The sequence below is a fragment of the Girardinichthys multiradiatus genome, chromosome 21, assembly GCF_021462225.1.
Source record: "Girardinichthys multiradiatus isolate DD_20200921_A chromosome 21, DD_fGirMul_XY1, whole genome shotgun sequence".
NCBI classification, from domain to species: Eukaryota; Metazoa; Chordata; class Actinopteri; order Cyprinodontiformes; family Goodeidae; genus Girardinichthys; species Girardinichthys multiradiatus.
This window is the reverse complement of record NC_061813.1, coordinates 32,381,785-32,394,390: the sequence shown is the minus strand read 5'-3', so window position 1 is coordinate 32,394,390 and position 12,606 is coordinate 32,381,785.

Genomic DNA, 12,606 nt, shown 5'->3' with positions numbered 1-12,606 from the left:
ATAAAGACTGGGCAGGTAATTTGAGAGGAGCACAGGTGAAAGAGGTTTGCTGGAGGGCACGTGGAGAGTGAGGCAAGGTTTGCTGATGACTTGGGCTGGTTAGCCGTCAAGCCAGGAAGCTGCCAGTCAGGATGAGTCCAGGAAGATAACTAGATCCTTGAGTCTTAAATTCTAGGAAGACAACCAGGTTTCTAAGAGTCCACTTGAGCTAAGCGAAGGGCAGGACTGTGGGGTCTGAACTGCTAAAGGCTAATACTCAGGCGCTGAAGTGCTGGCAGCCTCTGGCTTAAAAACACCCAAGAGCAATCAGGAAATGACAAACACCTGTTCCTTCACCACCTGGTGCTCCAGTGCCCTCTAGTGACCAAGGAATGTTAGTAGCAGGCAAAAACACAAACAGAAAATTCCCAGACTCCGACATCGAGAACTGATTGGACTAGCATTCGGGTTTTCCCAGAATCATTCTAATTTTTTAATTTTGATTCCGAATTTTGATACCCAGTCTGCTAACACCAACAAATAAGAATCCGCTGGAAGCAGTAGGCAACCATGGACAATATTCAGTGATCAAAAGAAATGATCAGTCGGTTCGGTGAGCCGGCAAGATCATATCATGCCAAGGAGGGTGCACGACCAACATGATTAAACACCTCTGGATTCATGGTGTAGAAGTATTAGAGTTGTTCGTCTTTAACGTGCTGCACTGGCCTTACTCTGCTGCCTGTTCCTCCCGCCTCAACACTCAACCCAGCACCACACCGCAGTGAGAATCAGGTAAGTAAAACAATAAAATACATCTTATACCAACATTGACGCAGCTAACAAATTATACTTGACCTAAAACGGTGGGTCATCTCAAATGCAAACACCCAGCTAACGTTAGCCAATGTATTTTATCATAGACTAACGACCTGAAATTGCTAACATTAGCCAGGAAGTTGACCAGACTCTGCGATGTGCTACTTCGTTCACCATCAAGGGAAATGTCAGGTTTAACCAACCTAACAATATTTATTAACATCACAAAAAGAAAAGAGAGACAAAGTATTAGTTTTTTACTCGCTTTGCGAGGAGAACGGTCAGATGTGCTCAGTTACACCGCTCTGAACAACATCTCTCCGCACCTCTCTTTTATTATCTTTGGGGGTCCCTATTTACAAAAACATTGTTCTCTAAAGAATGGGAAACAACAGCTGCATCGTAAACAGGTCTTTATACATTAACAACACATTTTCACAGTCCCCTTTCAGCTTCCAGGGCCAGTTGTGCCTTTTGTTGAGTGTAATCAGCCTTCATCTTTATGACCTCCTCAACTGGACTGCTTCCTTCTCTGCTAGCTCAGCACCATTTATGACCTTTGCCTGCAGACAACTCACACATCCTTTACTCACACAAACATCATGAAATGTTATGAGATCAAATAGTCAAGTTAAAGAATAGGAGAAAATATAAGATAAATCTATATTCAATTATTCCAACAGGAAAATATGGTGCAATTAATTGAATAGTACACCATGTACATTGGGCTGCATGGTGGCGCAGTTGGTAGCACTGTTGCCTTGCAGCAAGAAGGTCCTGGGTTTGATTCCAGGTCTAGGGTCTTTCTGCATGGAGTTTGCATGTTCTCCCTGTGCATGCGTGGGTTCTCACTGGGTACTCCAGCTTCCTTCCACAGTCCAAATACATGCCTGTTAGGTTGATTGGTAACTCTAAATTGCCCTTAGGTGTATTAATGCGTGTTTGCATGGCTGTTTGTGTGTTGCCCTGCGATGGACTGGCGACCTGTCCAGGGTGTACCCCGCCTCCAGCCCATAGACTGCTGGAGATAGGCACCAGCTCCCCCGTGACCCACTATGGAATAAGCGGTAGAAAATGACTGACTGACAGACCATGTAAATTTTTTTGACCCTGCTTCTTAAAAGAATCTGAATCAATAATCACAAGAATCAAAATCAAAACAAGGAATTAAAATTGTTTAACTATTTGGTCTCCATGGATTATTTATGAATTTTAGGTTAATCTTCAAAATTACCAAATAAATTATGAATAAATGCTTAGAATATACACTCTTGTTACAGAATCATATATTTTTCAAGCAATTTTTATTTATTAGGAAGCACCTGTATTTATGACTGTGTGGGGATTTCTGGAGATACACAATAAATTGTTTTAAAAGAGCTTTATGCAAAAAGACAGATGTCTTCAACCTGTTTTCTGAGCAACTTTTGCAGATGACTGAACCAGCAAAATATAAATGATTTACTTCAAGGATAGACACAGCAGCTAAATGAAACTTTCATAAAAATATAAGATTGATCCCACTCTTTTCAACATGCTCAAGAAAAAAGGGAATATTTTTTTACAGCTTCCCTTCTTTATTGTTCCCTCTGCTCTCTATCCAGTCGCCACATCTGCATATTTATCTTCTGAGGAGCAAAATAATCTCCTGATGATGCACATTTCATCTATAAGAGCAGAAACTAAGAAAAAAAGTATTATGTTACCACATAAGAAAGATTACATTGCCAGTGTATTAAGATGTAGCGAAAAAAAAAAAACAATACCACATCTTTTGTAGGTTTTACATCGACAAAAAAATGCTGAAATCTTTTTGTTCTTTCATTAAAATTCGGAGACGACTAATTGAACATTCATAGGGCTAGTTTTTATCGAAAACAAACCATAAATAATCCATCCAGTGTAATCTATTCTGATGTTCAAGATGTTGCTGTAATTATCTCCTTACCTGGCTGAACTCATGATGAAGTAAAGCCTTAAGGCTCCACAGGACTAACGTGCCTCACAAACAACTGGCTTTCAGGGATTAGTCGAGTCACCAAGCTGTGAGATTCTGATGCAGGAGCCTGTGATTCATGTCCTGTCAATAATATTATATTTAACTGTAACAGCAAGGAAGCAATACTCAAAACTCCTTTTCCTGCAAGCTTTCTGCTTTTGTGGGTTTTGGTTTATTGCAGTTCTAAGAATAGTGACCAGAACTCCAAACAACCTTTTAATAAACAGGAATAGTGAATTTTGTAGCTTAGTTTCCAAAATATGATCAGTCATGTTTCAGGGAAAAGGAGTTTGAGATACTTACATTTACTTTTTTGAGCATGTTGAACAAAACAGAATTGACATTGAATAGAAATATTAGGAGCGGATGAGTTGTAATTTAAGGTAAAGCTAAGTGTTTTTAAATGTAATTTTCTCAAAACCGGAAGGATCACATCTGAGCTTTTGATTTCCAATGGGAACATGTTTATAGAGCAACAATCTGGCAAATGCAGACAGCATTATATTTATGGATAAAATCGAAAAGATGCGTTTTGGCTTTTTGTATGCATGCTCTCTTTAAAAGCATAACATGAAGGCAACAGATAGTTAGAATTTTCTTTTGAAAACTATTCAGTTCCATTAAGTTTATTTATATGACAGTATAAAATGACTAAAAAAAACAACCAATAGCATTAAAAGATCACTTTAAATTAATCCCCCATCATGAAGAAGCACAAGGCAACAGTGAGGCATAATGATTCCCTTTAGACGGGAAGAAACCTCCAGCAGACCAGGCTCAGAAAGGCTCACTGTTGGCAAGAAAATGAAGAAACCCAAAGCTAATAACACTAATTAAGTAATTATTATTTGCAGCATTTCCCTTTCAATAGTGTTTGGGCTTGTACCTCATGATAGTTACATTCATTTTCATATCTGAATTTGAGAAATATGGAAATCTAAAAAGATTTTTAAAAATCCTTAAAGGAAAGATAGTGAACATAAGGCTGACAGCTGTTGAAGTCATCCATTTTGGTCGCACCTTTTGACATGCGCAGCTCAACAGACGTCGTTGCTCTGACATCACCATGACTGTAAAACCCACAGGAGATGAAGTTTCGTTGCCATTTCCAGCATGTCTCACAGGACAGCGCATCAGAGGCGTATATCTGGAGAGACAATAGCTCGCAGGCGAACCTTTGCTCCACATGGCCGCTCCTGGAAGACCTTGAAAGCTGGAAATCTGTCTGATACAAGAAGATCAGCAGGTTTATTCGCCGATCGAAGACCACGCCGACACCCGGCGCAGGTGAAAACCTACAGAGGTTTATGTCCAAGGAGATGAGTTTCCTCCTTGTTGATTCAGTCGACTAACGGTTCTTAATAATTTTCCCCTCCTGGACGGATGAGAAGTTACCGTTTTTTTTTCTTGATTTGATCACGGACGCGTGGTCGCCCCCTCATTTTTCTTCAGACCTGATCTATCCTCACCTGGTGGAGAGAAGAAATCAACGTCAAAGGTGCATTTAGAGGTCTGGGCAGGATGAGGCATAGTGAAGGTGATTTAGAATCACCAGTAGTTAATCTCAGGTATTAACTTGTTGCATGCAATACTGATTGAATTGTTTTATGCTGAGCTGTGCTTTGATTTGTTGCGTAAGCGCTGCTGAATCGTGCGTGGTTAATGTTTTGTCCGGCTGATCTCAAATCAGCCAGGAGTTAGAAGTTGGACTTTTAAAAGTTTTCCATTCAAAGCAACTGTGGTCTGTACCTCGTGGTCTGACCACTCTTTGTTCCAGTTTTATTGCTGGGGTTTTTCCACTGAGTTCCCTCCTCAGAGTTTTATGACCCTTTGTCAAGATTTGGGGCATTCAGCTGTTAGTGGCTAAAGGGGTGTAGCCCCACAGTTTTATCAGCTGATCGCTGCAATCGAGACATCAATTCAATTCAATTTTCAATTCAGTTTTATTTATATATCGCCAATTCACAACACATATTGTCTCAAGGCACTTCACAACAGTCAGGTACATACATCCCAATTAATTCTAACAATTGAACAGTGCAGTCGGAGTTAGTTATTTATTCAAATTGGATAAAAAGTTTCTCTATCTAAGGAAACCCAGCAGATTGCATCCAGTCAGTGACTTGCAGCATTCCCTCCTCCCGGATGAGCTTGTAGAGAAAGTGGACAGTCACTGGCGTTGACTTTGCAGCAATCCCTCATACTGAGCATGCATGTAGCGACAGTGGAGAGGAAAACTCCCTTTTAACAGGAAGAAACCTCCAGCAGAACCAGGCTCAGTGTGAGCGGCCATCTGCCACGACCGACTGGGGGTTTGAGAGAACAGAGCAGAGACACAAAAAGAACACAGAAGCACTGATCCAGGAGTACTTTCTATGGGAAGGAAAAGTAAATGTTAATGGATGTAGCTCCTTTAGTTGTTTCACCTAGAAAGAAAGAACAGATAAACTCTGAACCAGTTTTCAAGGTTAGAGTCTGAAAGAGAGCACATATAATTAGTTACAGTAAAAGCTCAGTCAATTTCCATGTCTAGGAGAGGGAAAGGGTTAAACACTAAAAGACAGGGCCATGTGGATCATCGGTAGAGGGTGAGCATTAAGTTGTTGCCAGCAGAAGCTCGGACAATTCCCCTCTCCAGAAAGGTGTCACAGGCAGACACAGAGCCAGGCCAGGTGTAGCTTCTAGGAAGAGAAAAGAGAGAACAAAGTTAAAAGCTGAAATAACAGCAAATAATGAAAAATTGGAGAGTAGTGTGAGAATGTAGCGAAGATGGTGAAAGTGGTCGTTATGTCCTCCAGCAGCCTAAGCCTATAGCAGCATAACTACAGAGATAGTTTCAGTTCAGATTATTTAGTTAAACGACGCTTATTTACAACAATGTCGTCTCAAGGAACCCCACAAAGGGTCCCTCTGATGGTCATTGTTATACTAAAAACCACAAGGATTGGGATACCTCTCTCTGTCAGACTGATTATATCCATTGGAAAAGAGAGGGGGTTATACAGGTAGCAGAAATGGAGGGTGTGTTTGCACCTCAACCATAACTGAGCCAATTTAGGCTAAACCTGACTCCCTCTTACTCCAACCAACAGGGAGGGAGGAAGGCTCCCTCCCTGATAACCTAAGCCACTCTAACCATAAGCTTTATCAAAAAGGAAAGTTTTAAGCCTAGCCTTAAAAGTAGACAGGGTATCTGCCTCACGGACTAAAACTGGGAGCTGGTTCCACAGGAGAGGAGCCTGATAACTAAAGGATCTGCCTCCCATTCTACTTCTAGAGACTCTAGGAACCACCAGTAAACCTGCAGTCTGAGAACGAAGTGCTCTGTTAGGAACATATAGAACAATCAGATCTCTGATGTATGATGGAGCTAAATCATTAAGGGTTTTATATGTGAGGAGGAGAATTTTAAATTCTATTCTGGATTTAACAGGGAGCCAATGAAGGGAAGCTAAAATAGGAGAAATATGATCTCTCTTTTTAATTTTCATCAGCACGACAGGAGGACTTCTCTTCCATTTAACCCAAATGACACATTTTGTCCATAAAACTACTGGTTTGATCTTCATAGACACTAAATGCGCATATATATGTTTTTCTTTTATTATTATTGTTAGGTAGTAATTTTTATTCAATTTGTGTAGAATAGTGCTTGTTAGTTAGGTGAAGATTTTTGGACCAGAATAATGGTATATCAGGATTATTCTGCTTCAATAAATCTTCATATATATAATTAAGAGAAGCGTTTGTGTTTATTTTGTGCAAGAGTGATTTATTTGTCAAAACAAGGTCGAAGATCCTCCACCTTCGGTGAATTGGTTGAATAAACAGTGACAGTTTGTGCTTTTGGTTAATAATTTGTAATTATTAAAGAGCTTTGAGCCCATAATTATAACACCAGAGGACATTTCTGATTTCTATTCTTAAGTAATGATTTTTGGTTGAGATTAGTTTGTTTTTTTTCAAATTATGAAAAAAAAAAAATTGAATTCTTGATAAATATTAATTAATTAATAATCATAATCTTTACACAGCATAATGGAAAATTGCTTAAGAGGTGGTTCAATTCAAACCAGTTCAATTCAAACCATGTTATTAATCCTTTGGGATTAATAACATGGTTTATCTCCCTTTGGGGAGATAAAATGTTGTTGTAGCTCATGTTATGCAGGTTTTTTCAAAGAGCCGTTGTAGATGCTGATGGCTGTGAGTGGAAGGGATCTCCTGTAGCGGTCTGTCTTACAGCAGATCTGAAGAGGCCTCTAATAGTCTCCATAATGTTCTTCATTTTATGAAAAATCCTTCTTTGCACAATGGTCTTATGAAGTTCCAGAGGAGTCCTCAGAACAGAGCCAGCCTTCTTGATTAGCTTGTTGAGCTTTTTCAAGTCCCTGGCTGTAAAGCTGCTACCCCACCAGATGGTGGCAGAAGAGATCACACTCTCCACAACAGACTTATAGAAGATATGCAGCATCTTGCTGCAAACACTGAAGGACCTAAGCTTCCTCAGGATGTACAGTTTGCTCTGCTCTGCTCTGCTGACTATGCTACAGGTATGTGTTGTCATCGTGCCATAAACTGTGTTACATTCTTGTGCCTCAGACTTGGATTCTTGCTTCCTCTGATGCCAAGAGTATGCATAAGACCCATGAAGAAACAACCTTTCTATAATCTTGTGGAAAGAAATGTTTGGAATACAGATACTGTTTTTGGTGGGAGAGGAGAAATCTGCCATCTTCTCCTCACTGACTTTTCCTGCATTGTGTCTTTGGGGTAGGTAAGAGTGCTCACTCTATCATCTACAGAAATGGAAAATATTTCTCTGGGGTTCCATATGATAGCCCATAACGTCATAAATGACCATACACTGCCTGTTTCATAAGGCCAAGCCTTTAAAGGTTCTATTTTTATTTATTTAACATATTTAAAATAATTTATGCTGTGTACTGTAATGATTTCTATGTTTTTTAGGCCCAGAATGTAATGAATTATGCCCTCAACTTTAAGGACAAAATGTATACATGACAGAAAAGTGCTCTGTATATCATTGTAGGTTTATTGCAGCATAACTAAGGCCAGTATTTATTTGAACCCCCTCTAACTGTAATAAATCATTAATAATAAAGGTTTCAACTCTTGTCTTGAAAGACAAGCAGTAGACTAGTTTAAGAAAACTCTAGGACAATATTTAACAGCAGCCCCATCAACCAGCGACACATGAAAACATGTTTTAAACAATGGATTTTTGTTCCTGTCCAGCTCTTTAGGAGACAAAATGTGCAATGTTTTCTTTCCTTTCTTCTAATTTGAAAAGCCTTAAAATCTCATGCTGAGGGAGGGACGTCTTGTTATGAAAAGGAAAGAATAGGAGTGCTATTTCTGTCTGTCAAATCTGTGCAAAGAAAAATCGTAAATGTTCCTAATTTCCTTGCTTTTTTGGCACTGACCATCACAATTATGGGTTCTTATGTGTGAAAGAGAACAGCAGGAACAATTGTCAACAGTGTATGGGCGTAAGCTGAAGGTAAAAGCAAACATCAATCTTCACCATTTCCAACCAAAAACATAAGTATTTTTCTTCTTTGTGTGAATATTTTAAATAGTTTTCTGCCCACTAGAAAAAACAGTGTTAAAGTTTCCTGTTTTTGGTGGGCAGTATAGTTAATTAAACTGTCAAGTTTGAGAGGCAATTTTAATGCAATCTCCATCCTGCAAAAACTTTGAATCTCTAACTCTGATCATGGATGATTTAAAAGTAAGCCTTTATTCTTATGCAAACTAAAGAGAGGGAAAACATTAATGTTCAAGCCAAAACTGTTTAAGCTTTGATGGCATGTTTGCAAGCTATTTTCTTCTGAATATGTGCAACAAATATTTTATGTCTGGTGCAATATTTGCATCAGTGCAGTCATTGGGAGTATTTGCTCATGTTGCATCATGCTAGTTTGTTATAAAACTTGAAAAGCGAGCCCATCAGTGCACACTTGTGAAGAGAAAAAGTTTTATGAACAATATAAAATCAAAAACAGCAGAAAACACTCTCCAGGTTGCTGATTTTTCTTTAATGCCTTCACTCTTTGAACTTATAGGAAAGATTGTATTGTTTTATTTCATTGTGCTCAAGCTAGAATCTACTATAGATTAAGAAATGTGGTCATTCTTGGTCTTATGAAATCCTCTCAAATCCAGGGGGATAAACCTAAAATGTGCAACAGGCTAAAGCAATTAGTTTTGGGAGATATGACATTTGAGACAGATAGAGAAAGAGAGAGAGAGATTCAATATAGTGCACGTTACAACCACAAACTGCAGTCTATTATACTGTTGACGATTACTGGCTGCAGTTTTTGGCGGTAAGTCTCTATCAGCTTTGCACATTTACACACTGAAATTTTTGCCCATACTTCTTTGCATGTTTGTCGCATGGTTGTATGTGATTCCCTTTCTCTGCTGAAGAAGAGCTTCTCCAAAGCATTGCAGCCACCTCCGTGTTTCACAGTGGGGACAGTGTTAAGGGTGATGGGCAGCATAACGTTCCGACACATTTGATATACAAGTATCAGAATAAAGGGGACTGGACACAAACACACGCCACACTTATCAGATCGTTATTTGAAAAAAACAATACATTGTTTAATAAAATATTAAATTTTCTTGGGAAGGTACCATTTTCCTTCTGCTTCACAATTATGCACAACTTTGTGTTTATTAGATAAAATCTTAGTGACATAAAGTGTTTGTGATTGTAACGTAACAAAATGTCACCCTCTGTCACTGCATCTCTCTGCAATGCACTGTATACATGGTTAAAATAACACCCACGTCAGTTCTGTAACTTGTCTTCATGCCAAGCACAGAAACATTGTTAAGAACAACCTTGGCTCCAGGTATGAACAATTTCATACCACAAAACCAAGGAATAGATGAAGCCGTAACATCTATTTCACAGTGTTATCAGGTGCTGAATTCACCTCTTTTATGCCTCCCTGTCACCATGCGCCAGCAATAGGAAGCAGTTTGATAACTCAGTCGGTTTATCAGAAAAAAGCCTGGCTGACATTTGGACTAAGATCGCTGATATGACATTCATTTCACCCCTTTCAGCCCACACAATCGTCTCTTTCTGTTTGTGTTCTCACAGACCAATAATCAGACTGCAAACAGATGTGTGGTGATATAGCCTTTGAAAAAAATCCTTATTATTTCTGTTTTTTTCAACAAATTGCTGTCAGCTTTTTTAATGCAAGATATTCGCTCCATCTCAGCTATTTATATACTATCTTCACCCCATACACTGGTAAGGATTTGTAAAAAGTATTAAAATAAATTGAACTTTCATTGCAGAAACATAATCAATAATCCGTGTATCATTTGTTGTTTTCATACTTCAAATTTTGAAGTAATTCTTGGTCACAATCATTGGCAACCCTAAAAATTCAAATAAAACCAATGTAACTTTAGTATTTATTTATTTCCCAGGGCTATTAGAAAAGAAACAGGACCATAGCAACACAGATTATCCATTGTTCCTAATAGTATGCATTTGAAATGCTTTCTCACACAGCCATCCTTTGTTTCATACCAGACTTGCCCAGGTCAGTTTGTTGCCAAACGTTCATTTTTGTTCTCATCTAACCAAAACATACAGTTTCAGTAAAATATTTGGCAAACATTTTTGTTTTTGATGGTATACGACAGAAAATACTTAATCACTGTATACCTACCAAAGCAACGGAGTGACCCCAAGATGCCACTCTTTATTGCAGTTCTCTAACATCAAGCTGGATGTTGGTGTAAAGCTGGACCAGTGTTCCACAGCCTGAATGCAGACACTAAAGCTGGGCGATATGGCCTAAAATCAATATCATGATATTTTGAGCAGTCTACCTCGATAACGTTAAATGAAAGATAACACTAGTGCCCCTCCCACCCCCACATCCATTGAGATGTGCACACTTACTGATTGCCAGGTGCAGCCTGTGCCCGAAGCACTTTACTCACATCCATTTTTGAGCACCGCAGCTTTAACGATCTTTGCGCAGTTGTCAGTAGTAATAGCGACAAGGTCCTATTCCTTGATGTCCCATGCAGACAGCAACGTGCTAAAATCTTTCGACCATCTCCTGGGTATGATCGGCTGGAAAACATGCCATCTTGAGCCCTCTGGTGCAAAGTTTCCATTCTAATGTACGGGTCCACAGTGCAACTGGACCAGAAATCAGATGTGGCTGCGACGTTCTTAACATGCAGCTCAGCAGTGACATTTTCTCTCTTGGCCCTGTACATATCTGGAATCACAGTTTTGGTTCTGAAGCACAGTTCTGTAACATTGGGAGCCATGTTTTAGCTTATATGGTTACCGATAGCATTTGTGATGTCCAGTCATCTTTTTGATGTTGGCTAATATGAAATTGAAATTACCGACTGTAACGGTGGAGTCACGTGACCACAGATGTGTAGCGCAGCGTCTTAAAGGGACATTAGCATAGTCTACATATACACAGCTAAAAAAGAAAAAACAACTTTTCTTTTCATTTTTTTAAAACACCTAAAATACCGAAATGGGCAAAATGATGTCGGTCATTGTTGTAAATTTCAGTGTCTGTATCGCCCAGGCCTAATGTGGACCACACCACTATTGGCCAGATTCTTCTCCCCAACACCGTGGCATAGGCCTTCCCAGGGAGGCTGAGGAGTGTGATCCCCCTGTAATTAGAACACACCTCCCACCACCCCGGTATGTCAGTCCAGGGGCTTGTCCCTGACTGCCACCCAATGCCACCCAAGATGTGTGTCAGGTACGACAGCCCTACAACATCCAAAGACCTGAGGTACACATCAAGCCCCAAAGCCTTGCCACCATGCAGCTTTTTGACCACCTCAGTGACTTCGGCCTGGGTGATGAACAAGTCCAACTCAGAGTCCTCAATCTCTGCTTCCACCAAGGGAAGGTGTAACAACAGGATTGAAGTAATCGAAGTACTCCTTCCACAGCCCAAATATGTCCTCTGTCGAGGTCTGCAGCTCCCCCCCTCCTTACTGTAAGCAGTGTTGGCAAAGCACTACTTTCCTCTCCCTGGGCCAGAATATCTTCGAGGCAGACTCATAGTCCTTCCCAGGCCAGAGTTTTTGCCTCTGCTACTGCTCAGCCTATGACACGCTGTACTGACAAGCTGCCTCAGGAGTCCCACAAGCCAGCCATACCCAATAGGACTCCTTTTTCAGCTTGACAGTATCCCTTACTGCCGGTGTCCATCACAGGGTTCGGAGATTGGCCTTACAGGCACAGCTATGGGTGGCCGCATCGTCAAAAGAGGAAGAGAACATGGTCCAATCAGACTCTATGTTGCTAGCCTCCTCTGGGATCTGGGAAAAGCTCTCCCGGAGGCGGGAGTTGAATACATCCCTGGCTGTGGGCTCTCCCAGACGTTCCCAACAGACCTTCACAATATGCTTGTGCCTGCCAAGTCTATCCAGCTTCAATCTCTTCCAGTGGATCCAACTCACCACCAGGTGGTGATCGGTGGACTGCTCAGTCCAGCCCTGTCTTCACTCAATTGTCCAGGACATACGGCAGAAGGTCCGAAGACACAAGTACAAAATCAATCATTGACCGACGTTCTAGGGATCCCTGGTGCCATATGCCCTGATGACGTACTCCCTCCCCAGGAACACCAAGACGGTTGGAAACACCACACCGCTGCTCGGGCCGTATGCCAAAACAGGCCGCATCTCAGAGACAACAACAGTGAATTTGTTTATTCCACTGTTAACCCTAACACAAGACGACTGAGCTCGGGGGGGGGGGG